We start from the raw sequence: 16,677 nt of genomic DNA on the forward strand, positions 1-16,677 counted from the left end.
ATACCTACTCACCCCTAAGCACAACAAAATACACACAAACATTCACATATGTACTCACACAAACACTCATATATAAACCCACATAATGACACAATTACACACACATACCTACTTACACCCAAACACAACAAAATAGTTACACACATACACACACCTATGTACACACACAGTCACTCATATATAAACCCACATAATCACACAATTACACACACATACCAACTAACACCCAAGCACAACATAATACACACATACACTCATATTATGCATATTCCTCACATATGCAGTAATTTTGAGTTTTGTTTCCTTATTTTGGCCAATATATGAACTATTGTACTGAAACTATGAGGGAAGGAGATTACAAAGCCAAAATATCATACGGATTACAGTTAATAGAAATGTTACCCAATTATACACATATTACAGCTAATAGAACTGTTACACAATTATACACAGATTACAGCTAATAGAAGTGTTACCCAATTATACACATATTACAGCTAATAGAACTGTTACACAATTATACACAGATTATAGCTAATAGAAATGTTACACAATTATACACAGATTACAGCTAATAGAAGTGTTACACAATTATACACAGATTACAGCTAATAGAAGTGTTACACAATTATACACAGATTATAGCTAATAGAAATGTTACACAATTATACACAGATTACAGCTAATAGAAATGTTACACAATTATACACAGATTACAGCTAATAGAAGTGTTACACAATTATACACAGATTACAGCTAATAGAAATGTTACACAATTATACACATATTACAGCTAATAGAAGTGTTACACAATTATACACAGATTACAGCTAATAGAACTGTTACACAATTATACACAGATTACAGCTAATAGAAGTGTTACACAATTATACACAGATTACAGCTAATAGAAGTGTTACACAATTATACACAGATTACAGCTAATAGAAGTGTTACACAATTATACACAGATTACAGTTAATAGAAATGTTACCCAATTATACACATATTACAGCTAATAGAAATGTTACACAATTATACACAGATTATAGCTAATAGAAATGTTACACAATTCTACACAGATTACAGCTAATAGAAGTGTTACACAATTATACACAGATTACAGCTAATAGAAGTGTTACACAATTATACACATATTACAGCTAATAGAAGTGTTACACAATTATACACAGATTACAGCTAATAGAAGTGTTACACAATTATACACAAATTACAGCTAATAGAAGTGATACACAATTATACACAGATTACAGCTAATAGAAGTGTTACACAATTATACACAGATTACAGCTAATAGAAGTGTTACACAATTATACACAGATTTCAGCTAATAGAAGTGTTACACAATTATACACAGATTACAGCTAATAGAAATGTTACACAATTATACACAGATTACAGCTAATAGAAGTGTTACACAATTATACACATATTACAGCTAATAGAAGTGTTACACAATTATACACAGATTATAGCTAATAGAAATGTTACACAATTATACACAGATTACAGCTAATAGAAGTGTTACACAATTATACACATATTACAGCTAATACAAATGTTACACAATTATACACAGATTACAGCTAATAGAAGTGTTACACAATTATACACAGATTGCAGATAATAGAAATGTTACACAATTATACACAGATTACAGCTAATAGAAGTGTTACACAATTATACACAGATTACAGCTAATAGAAGCGTTACACAATTATACACAGATTACAGCAAATAGAAGTGTTACACAATTATACCCAGATTACAGCTAATAGAAGTGTCACACAATTATACACAGATTACAGCTAATAGAAGTGTTACACAATTATACACAGATTACAGCTAATAGAAGTGTTACACAATTATACACAGATTACAGATAATAGAAATGTTACACAATTATACACAGATTACAGCTAATAGAAGTGTTACACAATTATACACAGATTACAGCTAATAGAAGCGTTACACAATTATACACAGATTACAGCTAATAGAAGTGTTACACAATTATACCCAGATTACAGCTAATAGAAGTGTCACACAATTATACACAGATTACAGCTAATAGAAGTGTTACACAATTATACACAGATTACAGCTAATAGAAGTGTTACACAATTATACACAGATTACAGCTAATATAAGTGATACACAATTATACACAGATTACAGCTAATAGAAATTTTACACAATTATACACATATTACAGCTAATAGAAGTGTTACACAATTATACACAGATTACAGCTAATAGAAGTGTTACACAATTATACACAAATTACAGCTAATAGAAGTGTTACACAATTATACACAGATTACAGCTAATAGAAGTGTTACACAATTATACACAGATTACAGCTAATAGAAGTGTTACACAATTATACACAGATTACAGCTAATAGAAGTGTTACACAATTATACACAGATTACAGCTAATAGAAATGTTACACAATTATACCCAGATTACAGCTAATAGAAGTGTCACACAATTATACACAGATTACAGCTAATAGAAGTGTTACACAATTATACACAGATTACAGCTAATATAAGTGATACACAATTATACACAGATTACAGCTAATAGAAATGTTACACAATTATACACATATTACAGCTAATAGAAGTGTTACACAATTATACACAGATTACAGCTAATAGAAGTGTTACACAATTATACACAAATTACAGCTAATAGAAGTGTTACACAATTATACACAGATTACAGCTAATAGAAGTGTTACACAATTATACACAGATTACAGCTAATAGAAGTGTTACACAATTATACACAGATTACAGCTAATAGAAGTGTTACACAATTATACACATATTACAGCTAATAGAAGTGTCACACAATTATACACAGATTACAGCTAATAAAAGTGTTACACAATTATACACAGATTACAGCTAATAGAAGTGTTACACAATTATACACATATTACAGCTAATAGAAGTGTCACACAATTATACACAGATTACAGCTAATAGAAAGTTTACACAATTATACACAGATTACAGCTAATAGGAGTGTTACACAATTATACATGGATTACAGCTAATAGAAATGTTACACAATTATACACAGATTACAGCTGAGCTAATTGAAGTGTTACACAATTATACACAAATTACAGCTAATAGAAGTGTTACACAATTATACACGGATTACAGCTAATAGAAGTGTTACACAATTATACACAAATTACAGCTAATAGAAGCGTTACACAATTATACACAGATTACAGCTAATAGAAGTGTTACACAATTATACACAGATTACAGCTAATAGAAGTGTTACACAATTATACACAAATTACAGCTAATAGAAGTGTTACACAATTATACACGGATTACAGCTAATAGAAGTGTTACACAATTATACACGGATTACAGCTAATAGAAATGTTACACAATTATACACAGATTACAGCTAATATAAGTGTTACATAATTATACACAGATTACAGCTAATAGAAGTGTTACACAATTATACACAGATTACAGCTAATAGAAGTGTTACACAATTATACACAGATTACAGCTAATAGAACTGTTACACAATTATACACGGATTACAGCTAATAGAAATGTTACACAATTATACACAGATTACAGCTAATAGAAGTGTTACATAATTATACACAGATTACAGCTAATAGAAGTGTTACACAATTATACACAGATTACAGCTAATAGAAGTGTTACACAATTATACACAGATTACAGCTAATAGAAGTGTTACACAATTATACACAGATTACAGCTAATAGAAGTGTTACACAATTATACACAAATTACAGCTAATAGAAGTGTTACACAATTATACACAGATTACAGCTAATAGAAGTGTTACACAATTATACACAGATTACAGCTAATAGAAGTGTTACACAATTATACACGGATTACAGCTAATAGAAATGTTACACAATTATACACAGATTACAGCTAATAGAAGTGTTACACAATTATACACAGATTACAGCTAATAGAAATGTTACACAATTATAAACAGATTACAGCTAATAGAAGTGTTACACAGTTATACACAGATTAGAGCTAATAGAAGTGTTACACAATTATACGCAGATTAGAGCTAATAGAAGTGTTACACAATTATACACAGATTACAGCTAATAGAAGTGTTACACAATTATACACAGATTAGAGCTAATAGAAGTGTTACACAATTATACACAGATTACAGCTAATAGAAGTGTTACACAATTATACAGATATTACAGCTAATAAAAATGTTACACAATTATACACAGATTACAGCTAATAGAAGTGTTACACAATTATACACAAATTACAGCTAATAGAAGTGTTACACAATTATACACAGATTACAGCTAATAGAAGTGTTACACAATTATACACAGATTACAGCTAATAGAAGTGTTACACAATTATACACAAATTACAGCTAATAGAAGTGATACACAATTATACACAGATTACAGCTAATAGAAGTGTTACACAATTATACACAGATTACAACTAATAGAAGTGTTACACAATTATACACAGATTACAGCTAATAGAAGTGTTACACAATTATACACAGATTACAGCTAATAGAAGTGTTACACAATTATACACAGATTACAGCTAATAGAAGTGTTACACAATTATACACAGATTACAGCTAATAGAAGTGTTAACACAATTATACACAGATTACAGCTAATAGAAGTGTTACACAATTATACACAGATTACAGCTAATAGAAGTGTTACACAATTATACACAGATTACAGCTAATAGAAGTGTTACACAATTATACACAGATTACAGCTAATAGAAGTGTTACACAATTATACACAAAATAAAGCTAAAAGAAGTGTTACACAATTATACACGGATTACAGCTAATAGAAGTGTTGCACAATTATACACGGATTACAGCTAATAGAAATGTTACACAATTATAAACAGATTACAGCTAATAGAAGTGTTACACAATTATACACAGATTATAGCTAATAGAAGTGTTACACAATTATAACACAGATTACAGCTAATAGAAATGTTACACAATTATACACGGATTACAGCTAATAGAAATGTTACACAATTATACACAGATTACAGCTAATAGAAGTGTTACACAATTATACACAGATTACAGCTAATAGAAGTGTTACACAATTATAAACATATTATAGCTAATAGAAATGTTACACAATTAAACACGGATTACAGCTAATACAAATGTTACACAATTATACACAGATTACAGCTAATAGAAGTGTTACACAATTATACACAGATTACAGCTAATAGAAGTGTTACACAATTATACCCAGATTACAGCTAATAGAAGTGTCACACAATTATACACAGATTACAGCTAATAGAAGTGTTACACAATTATACACGGATTACAGCTAATAGAAATGTTACACAATTATACACAGATTACAGCTAATAGAAGTGTTACACAATTATACACAGATTACAGATAATAGAAGTGTTACACAATTATACACAGATTACAGCTAATAGAAGTGTTACACAATTATACACAGATTACAGATAATTGAAGTGTTACACAATTATACACAGATTATGAGCTAATAGAAGTGTTACACAATTATACACAGATTACAGTTAATAGAAGTGTTACACAATTATACACAGATTATGAGCTAATAGAAGTGTTACACAATTATACACAGATTACAGCTAATAGAAGTGTTACACAATTATACAAAGATTACAGCTAATAGAAGTGTTACACAATTATACACAAATTACAGCTAATAGAAGTGTTACACAATTATACACAGATTACAGCTAATAGAAGTGTTACACAATTATACACAGATTACAGCTAATAGAAGTGTTACATAATTATACACAGATTACAGCTAATAGAAGTGTTACACAATTATACACAGATTACAGCTAATAGAAGTGTGACACAATTATACACATATTACAGCTAATAGAAGTGTTACACAATTATACACAGATTACAGCTAATAGAAGTGTTACACAATTATACACAGATTACAGCTAATAGAAGTGTTACACAATTATACACAGATTACAGCTAATAGAAATGTTACACAATTATACACAGATTACAGCTAATAGAAATGTTACACAATTATACACAGATTTCAGCTAATAGAAGTGTTACACAATTATACACAGATTACAGCTAATAGAAATGTTACACAATTATACACAGATTACAGCTAATAGAAGTGTTACACAATTATACACAAATTACAGCTAATAGAAGTGTTACACAATTATACACAGATTACAGCTAATAGAAGTGTTACACAATTATACACAGATTACAGCTAATAGAAGTGTTACACAATTATAAACGGATTACAGCTAATAGAAGTGTTACACAATTATACACAGATTACAGCTAATAGAAATGTTACACAATTATACACAGATTACAGCTAATAGAAGTGTTACACAATTATACACAAATTACAGCTAATAGAAGTGTTACACAATTATACACAGATTACAGCTAATAGAAGTGTTACACAATTATACACGGATTACAGCTAATAGAAGTGTTACACAAATATACACGGATTACAGCTAATAGAACTGTTACACAATTATACACGGATTACAGCTAATAGAAATGTTAAACAATTATACACAGATTACAGCTAATAGACGTGTTACATAATTATACACAGATTACAGCTAATAGAAGTGTTACACAATTATACACAGATTACAGCTAATAGAAGTGTTACACAATTATAAACAGATTACAGCTAATAGAAGTGTTACACAATTATACACAGATTAGAGCTAATAGAAGTGTTACACAATTATACACAGATTACAGCTAATAGAAGTGTTACACATTATACACAGATTACAGCTAATAGAAGTGTTACACAATTATACAGATATTACAGATAATAGAAATGTTACACAATTACACACAGATTACAGCTAATAGAAGTGTTACACAATTATACACAGATTACAGCTAATAGAAGTGTTACACAATTATACACAGATTACATTTTATAGAAGTGTTACACAATTATACACAGATTACAGCTAATAGAAATGTTACACAATTATACACAGATTACAGTTAATAGAAATGTTACACAAGTATACACAGATTACAGCTAATAGAAGTGTTACACAATTATACACAGATTACAGCTAATAGAAATGTTACACAATTATACACAGAATACAGCTAATAGAAATGTTACACAATTATACACAGATTACAGCTAATAGAAGTGTTACACAATTATACACAAATTACATCTAATAGAAGTGTTACACAATTATACACGGATTACAGCTAATAGAAGTGTTACACAATTATACACAGATTACAGCTAATAGAAATGTTACACAATTATACACGGATTACAGCTAATCGAAATGTTAAACAATTATACACAGATTACAGCTAATAGAAGTGTTACACAATTATACACAGATTACAGCTAATAGAAATGTTACACAATTATACACAGATTACAGCTAATTGAAATGTTACACAATTATATACAGATACACAATTATACACAGATTACAGCTAATAGATATGTTACACAATTATACACGGATTACAGCTAATAGAAGTGTTACACAATTATACACAGATTACAGCTAATAGAAGTGTTACACAATTATACACAGATTACAGCTAATAGAAATGTTACACAATTATACACAGATTACAGCTAATAGAAGTGTTACACAATTATACACAGATTACAGCAAATAGAAGTGTTACACAATTATACACAGATTACAGCTAATAGAAATGTTACACAATTATACACAGATTAAAGCTAATAGAAGTGTTACACAATTATACACAGATTACAACTAATAGAAGTGTTACACAATTATACACAGATTTCAGCTAATAGAAATGTCACACAATTATATACAGATTAGAGCTAATAGAAGTGTTACACAATTATACACGGATTACAGCTAATAGAAGTGTTACACAATTATACACGGATTACAGCTAATAGAAGTGTTACACAATGATACACAGATTACAGCTAATAGAAGTGTTACACAATTATACACAGATTACAGCTAATAGAAGTGTTACACAATTATACACAGATTACAGCTAATAGAAGTGTTACACAATTATACACAGATTACAGCTAATAGAAGTTTTACACAATTATACACAGATTACAGCTAATAGAAGTGTTAAACAATTATACACAGATTACAGCTAATAGAAGTGTTACACAATTATACACAGATTACAGCTAATAGAAGTGTTACACAATTATACACAGATTACAGCTAATAGAAGTGTTACACAATTATACACAGATTACAGCTAATATAAGTGTTACACAATTATGCACAGATTACAGCTAATAGAAGTGTTACACAATTATACACAGATTACAGCTAATAGAAGAGTTACACAATTATACACATATTAAAGCTAATAGAAGTGTTACACAATTATACACAGATTACAGCTAATAGAAGTGTGACACAATTATACACAGATTACAGCTAATAGAAGTGTTACACAATTATAAGCGGATTACATCTTATTATACACAGATTACACAATTATACACAGATTACAGCTAATAGAAATGTTACACAATTATACACGGATTACAGCTAATAGAAATGCTACACAAGTATACACAGATTACAGCTAATAGAAGTGTTACACAATTATACACAGATTACAGCTAATAGAAATGTTACACAATTATACACAGATTACAGCTAATAGAAATGTTACACAATTATACACAGATTACATCTAATAGAAGTGTTACACAATTATACACAGATTACAGCTAATAGAAGTGTGACACAATTATACACAGATTACAGCTAATAGAAGTGTTACACAATTATAAGCGGATTTCATTTTATAGAAGTGTTACACAATTATACACAGATTACAGCTAATAGAAATGTTAAACAATTATACACAGATTACAGCTAATAGAAATGTTACACAATTATACACAGATTACAGCTAATAGAAGTGTTACACAATTATACACAGATTACAGCTAATAGAAGTGTTACACAATTATACACAGATTACAGCTAATAGAAGTGTTACACAATTATACACAGATTACAGCTAATAGAAATGTTACACAATTATACACGGATTACAGCTAATCGAAATGTTAAACAATTATACACAGATTACAGCTAATAGAAGTGTTACACAATTATACACAGATTACAGCTAATAGAAATGTTACACAATTATACACAGATTACAGCTAATTGAAATGTTACACAATTATATACAGATACACAATTATACACAGATTACAGCTAATAGAAATGTTACACAATTATACACAGATTACAGCTAATAGATATGTTACACAATTTTACACAGATTACAGCTAATAGAAGTGTTACACAATTATACACAGATTACAGCTAATAGAAATGTTACACAATTATACACAGATTACAGCTAATAGAAGTGTTACACAATTATACACAGATTACAGCAAATAGAAGTGTTACACAATTATACACAGATTACAGCTAATAGAAATGTTACACAATTATACACAGATTAAAGCTAATAGAAGTGTTACACAATTATACACAGATTACAACTAATAGAAGTGTTACACAATTATACACAGATTACAGCTAATAGAAATGTCACACAATTATATACAGATTAGAGCTAATAGAAGTGTTACACAATTATACACGGATTACAGCTAATAGAAGTGTTACACAATTATACACGGATTACAGCTAATAGAAATGTTACACAATTATACACAGATTACAGCTAATAGAAGTGTTACACAATTATACACAGATTATAGCTAATAGAAGTGTTACACAATTATACACAGATTACAGCTAATAGAAGTGTTACACAATTATACACGGATTACAACTAATAGAAATGTTACACAATTATACACAGATTACAGCTAATAGAACTGTTACACAATTATACACAGATTACAGCTAATAGAAGTGTTACACAATTATACACAGATTACAGCTAATAGAAGTGTTACACAATTATACACAGATTACAGCTAATAGAAGTGTTACACAATTATACACAGATTACAGCTAATAGAAGTGTTACACAATTATACACAGATTACAGCTAATATAAGTGTTACACAATTATACACAGATTACAGCTAATAGAAGTGTTACACAATTATACACAGATTACAGCTAATAGAAGAGTTACACAATTATACACATATTAAAGCTAATAGAAGTGTTACACAATTATACACAGATTACAGCTAATAGAAGTGTGACACAATTATACACAGATTACAGCTAATAGAAGTGTTACACAATTATAAGCGGATTACATCTTATTATACACAGATTACACAATTATACACAGATTACAGCTAATAGAAATGTTACACAATTATACACGGATTACAGCTAATAGAAATGCTACACAAGTATACACAGATTACAGCTAATAGAAGTGTTACACAATTATACACAGATTACAGCTAATAGAAATGTTACACAATTATACACAGATTACAGCTAATAGAAATGTTACACAATTATACACAGATTACATCTAATAGAAGTGTTACACAATTATACACAGATTACAGCTAATAGAAGTGTGACACAATTATACACAGATTACAGCTAATAGAAGTGTTACACAATTATAAGCGGATTTCATTTTATAGAAGTGTTACACAATTATACACAGATTACAGCTAATAGAAATGTTAAACAATTATACACAGATTACAGCTAATAGAAATGTTACACAATTATACACAGATTACAGCTAATAGAAGTGTTACACAATTATACACAGATTACAGCTAATAGAAGTGTGACACAATTATACACAGATTACAGCTAATAGAAGTGTTACACAATTATACACAGATTACAGCTAATAGAAATGTTACACAATTATACACGGATTACAGCTAATCGAAATGTTAAACAATTATACACAGATTACAGCTAATAGAAGTGTTACACAATTATACACAGATTACAGCTAATAGAAATGTTACACAATTATACACAGATTACAGCTAATTGAAATGTTACACAATTATATACAGATACACAATTATACACAGATTACAGCTAATAGAAATGTTACACAATTATACACAGATTACAGCTAATAGATATGTTACACAATTTTACACAGATTACAGCTAATAGAAGTGTTACACAATTATACACAGATTACAGCTAATAGAAATGTTACACAATTATACACAGATTACAGCTAATAGAATTGTTACACAATTATACACAGATTACAGCAAATAGAAGTGTTACACAATTATACACAGATTACAGCTAATAGAAATGTTACACAATTATACACAGATTAAAGCTAATAGAAGTGTTACACAATTATACACAGATTACAACTAATAGAAGTGTTACACAATTATACACAGATTACAGCTAATAGAAATGTCACACAATTATATACAGATTAGAGCTAATAGAAGTGTTACACAATTATACACGGATTACAGCTAATAGAAGTGTTACACAATTATACACGGATTACAGCTAATAGAAATGTTACACAATTATACACAGATTACAGCTAATAGAAGTGTTACACAATTATACACAGATTATAGCTAATAGAAGTGTTACACAATTATACACAGATTACAGCTAATAGAAGTGTTACACAATTATACACGGATTACAACTAATAGAAATGTTACACAATTATACACAGATTACAGCTAATAGAACTGTTACACAATTATACACAGATTACAGCTAATAGAAGTGTTACACAATTATACACAGATTACAGCTAATAGAAGTGTTACACAATTATACACAGATTACAGCTAATAGAAGTGGTACACAATTATACACGGATTATAGCTAATAGAAGTGTTACACAATTATACACAGATTACAGGTAATAGAAGTGTTACACAATTATACACATATTACAGCTAATAGAAGTGTTACACAATTATACACAGATTACATCTAATAGAAGTGTTAAACAATTATACACGGATTACAGCTAATAGAAGTGTTACACAGTTATACACGGATTATAGCTAATAGAAGTGTTACACAATTATACACAGATTACAGGTAATAGAAGTGTTAAACAATTATACACAGATTACAGCTAATAGAAGTGTTACACAATTATACACTTTTTTTTAAACACATCAAGTTTCTGTAATCCCACAGAAGACTGAACATCATTTCTGAGTTGTGGAATTCCGAAAATTCATAGAATTATGGAATTTCATTAATGCTTAAAATGTTTTTTTTTTTTCTAAACACCTAACAATGAGATAAATTAAAGCAAACAAAACAAGCAGAGAGGTGTTACAGGGCCAAAGGAGAAACAAGCATTATAAGTATGCATTTGGTTCACTTTTAGAGAATATACTAAACAAAGTATATAGCTAATTTAAACAGGGAAAGATAATTCTGAAATAAAATATTTTATTTATTTTTTACAAAGTATGGCCCAGAGTACGAGTTTTGCGTTAGAGGCTGTGCGGTGCTAACGAGCAGTTTTGTCTCACCGCTCACTTACCTACAGCGCTGGTATTACGAGTTTTCAGAAACCCGTCGTTAAAAGACAAGAAGTGAGCATTAAGCAAAATTTTGCTCATTACCGCACTCCAATACCAGCACTGCTTAAGTCAGCGGTGAGCTGGTGTAACGTGCTTGTGCACGATTTCCCCATAGGAATCAACGGGGAGAGCTGGCTGAAAAAAAGTCTAACACCTGCAAAAAAGCAGCGTAAAACTCCTTAACGCAGTCCCATTGATTCCTATGGTGAAATAAAAGTTATGTCTGCACCTAACACCCTAACATGCACCCCGAGTCTAAACACCCCTAATCTTACAGTTATTAACCCCTAATCTGCTGCCCCGACATCGCTGACACCTACATTATATTATTAACCCCTAATCTGCCGCTCCGGACACCGCCCCCTACATTATATTTATGAACCCCTAATCTGCTACCCCCAACATCGCCGAACCCTAAATTATATGTATTAACCCCTACTCTGCCGCCCCCAATGTCGCCGCCACCTACCTACACTTATTAACCCCTAATCTGCCGTCCACAACGTCGCCGCCACTATATTAAAGTTATTAACCCCTAAACCTAAGTCTAACCCTAAACCTAACACCCCCTAAGCTAATAGATGAATATTACTATCATTAACTAAATTATTCCTATTTAAAACTAAATACTTACCTGTAAAATAAACCCTAAGCTAGCTACAATATAACTAATAGTTACATTGCATCTAGCTTAGGGTTTATTTTTATTTTACAGGAAAGTTTGTATTTATTTTAACTAGGTAGAATAGTTATTAAATAGTTATTAACTATTTAATAACTACCTAGTTAAAATAAAGACACATTTACCTGTAAGAAAAAAACCTTACCTAAGTTACACTAACACCTAACACTACACTATAATTTTACTAAATTAAATACAATTACCTAAATTAAATTAAATTAGATAAAGTACAAAAAAAAACACTAAATTACAGAAAATAATAAACAAATTACAGAAATTTAAACTAATTACACCTAATCTAATAGCCCTATTAAAATAAAAAAGCCCCCCAAATTAAAAAAAAACCTAGCCTAAAATAAACTACCAATAGCCCTTAAAAGGGTATTTTGCGGAGCATTGCCCCAAAGTAATCAGCTCTTTTACCTGTAAAAAAAAATACAAACAACCCCCCCCAACAGTAAAACACACCACCTACACAACCAACCCCCCCAAATAAAAACCTATCTAAAAAAACCTAAGCTTCCCATTGCCCTGAAAAGGGCATTTGGATGGGCATTGTCCTTAAAAGGGCAGTTAGCTCTTTTGCCGCCCAAAGTCCCTAACCTAAAAATAAAACCCACCCAATACACCCTTAAAAAAAACTAACACTAACCCCCTGAAGATCGACTTACCGGGAGACGTCTTCATCTAAGGCGGGCAAAGTGGTCCTCCAGACGGGCAGAAGTCTTTATCCAGACGGCATCTTCTATCTTCATCCATCTGGTGCGGAGCGGGTCCATCTTCAAGACATCCGACGCAGAGCATCCTCTTCATCCGACGACTAACACAGAATGAAGGTACCTTTAAGTGACATCATCCAAGATGGCGTCCCTTAGATTCCGATTGGCTGATAGAATTCTATCAGCCAATCGGAATTAAGGTAGAAAAAATCCTATTTGCTGATGCAATCAGGATTGAAGTTCAATAGGATTGAGCTCACATTCTATTGGCTGTTCCAATCAGCCAATAGAATGCGAGCTTAATCCTATTGGCTGATAGGATCAGCCAGTAGGTTTGAACTTCAATCCTATTGGCTGATTGCATCAGCCAATAGGATTTTTTCTACCTTAATTCCGATTGGCTGATAGAATTCTATCAGCCAATGGGAATCTAAGGGACGCCATCTTGGATGACGTCACTTAAAGGTACCTTCATTCTGTGTTAGTCGTCGGATGAAGAGGATGCTCCGCGTTGGATGTCTTGAAGATGGATCCGCTCCACGCCGGATGGATGAATATAGAAGATGCCGTCTGGATGAAGACTTCTGCCCGTTTGGAGGACCACCTCTGCCTGGCTTGGATGAAGACTTCTGCCCGTCTGGAGTTCCACTTCACCCGGCTTGGATGAAGACGTCTCCCGGTAAGTTGATCTTCAGTGGGTTAGTGTTATTTTTTTTAAGGGTGTATTGGGTGGGTTTTATTTTTAGGTTAGAGACTTTGGGAGGCAAAAGAGCTAACTGCCCTTTTAAGGGCAATGCCCATCCAAATGCCCTTTTCAGGGCAATGGGGAGCTTAGGTTTTTTTAGTTAGGGTTTTATTTGGGGGGTTGGTTGTGTGGGTGGTGGGTTTTACTGTTGGGGAGTTGTTTGTATTTTTTTTACATGTAAAAGAGCTGATTACTTTGGGGCAATGCCCCGCAAAAGGCCCTTTTAAGGGCTATTGGTAGTTTAGTTTAGGCTAGTTTTTTTTATTTTGGGGGGGGGGCTTTTTTATTTTAATAGGGCTATTAGATTAGGTGTAATTAGTTTAAATTTCTGTAATTTGTTTATTATTTTCTGTAATTTAGTGTTTGTTTTATTTTGTACTTTAGCTAATTTAATTTAATTTAGGTAATTGTATGTAATTTATTTATTTGTATTTAATTTAGTTAATTTATTTAATTATAGTGTAGTGTTAGGTGTTATTGTAACTTAGGTTTTATTTTACAGGTACTTTTGTATTTATTTTAGCTAGGTAGTTATTAAATAATTAATAACTATTTAATAACTATTCTACCTAGTTAAAATAACTACAAACTTGCCTGTAAAATAAAAATAAATTCTAAGATAGCTACAATGTAACTATTAGTTATATTGTAGCTATCATAGGGTTTATTTTACAGGTAAGTATTTAGTTTTAAATAGAAATAATTTAATTATTGATAGGAATTTTTATTTAGATTTCTTTTAATTATATTTAAGTTAGGGGGTGTTAGGGTTAGGGTTAGACTTGTAAGCTCTGCTTGGTATAATAATAGGATTCCCAAAAATATAGCATTTCAGCATAAAATCCCAATCTGCCAGTTTTATAGTAAAAAAATCTCTCCAGGCATAGGTTCGTCTCCATTTGTGTTTTCCACATTAATAGAGTTGGTGTGGACTCAGATTTCCACAGCCTAGGGATTATTTGTTTGGCACTGCATATGGCTAACTGAAATAGGGATGTGTACTGCTTAAACTGGAATTTAGGTAGGATATGAAATAAATATATCAAAGGGTCTAAAGCGATATCGGGATTTAGTAACCTGCTCATTTCTTGGTTAATGTCTATCCAAAATTTTAAGATCTTAGGGCATTCCCACCAAATATGGTAAGGTGTACCTTCTCCCGAACACTTCCTCCATCATCTATCCGATGCTTCTGGTAATATATATTTTAATCTATGAGGGGTAAGATACCACCGAAGCAAGAATTTATAATTAGTTTCTAGTAAGGTGGCTGAATGTGCAGATTTACTGGTATGTCAAAAGATATCAAGCCACTCTTCCTCGGAGAGTGTGTATGGAAGTTCCTTGTGCCAAGATACTATTGTGGAGGTTTTTTTGGGGTCAGAGGGCGTGAGTAGGATTTGGTATAAGGTGGATATAGCATGCATTGGAGGTGAGCTGAGAGTGCAAAGTTTTTCGAAAGGGGTACGGTCTCTTGTCATTTGGTGTTTAAGTTTGTGGTTGTGAATAAAGTGCTTAAGTTGTAGGTATTTAAACCAGTCGGTGAATTGTGTGATTCCCAATTCCACCAATTGTTGTTTAGGTATCAATTTGCTCACCTCTAGTAGTGTATACAATGGGAGGAGGTTATCTAGGCTGTTCTGCGATTTAGGCGTAGCTAACATCCCCGTTAGGAAGTCTGGATTGGACAGAACTGTCGTCAGGGGAGAGGGAACAGTTGAAATATGTGGACAACCAGCTATGGTCCGAGACCAGACGGCAAATGTTTCTAGTATTATAGGGTAAATCTTTATCAAGGCTGGGTGATTCCCATTCGGTTGCCAGCAATATGCACCGAGTTGGGGGGATCCAGTCAAGTCATGTTCTAAAATCAACCAAATTTTGTCGT

Source organism: Bombina bombina, chromosome 7, assembly GCF_027579735.1.
Source record: "Bombina bombina isolate aBomBom1 chromosome 7, aBomBom1.pri, whole genome shotgun sequence".
Lineage (NCBI taxonomy): Eukaryota > Metazoa > Chordata > Amphibia > Anura > Bombinatoridae > Bombina > Bombina bombina.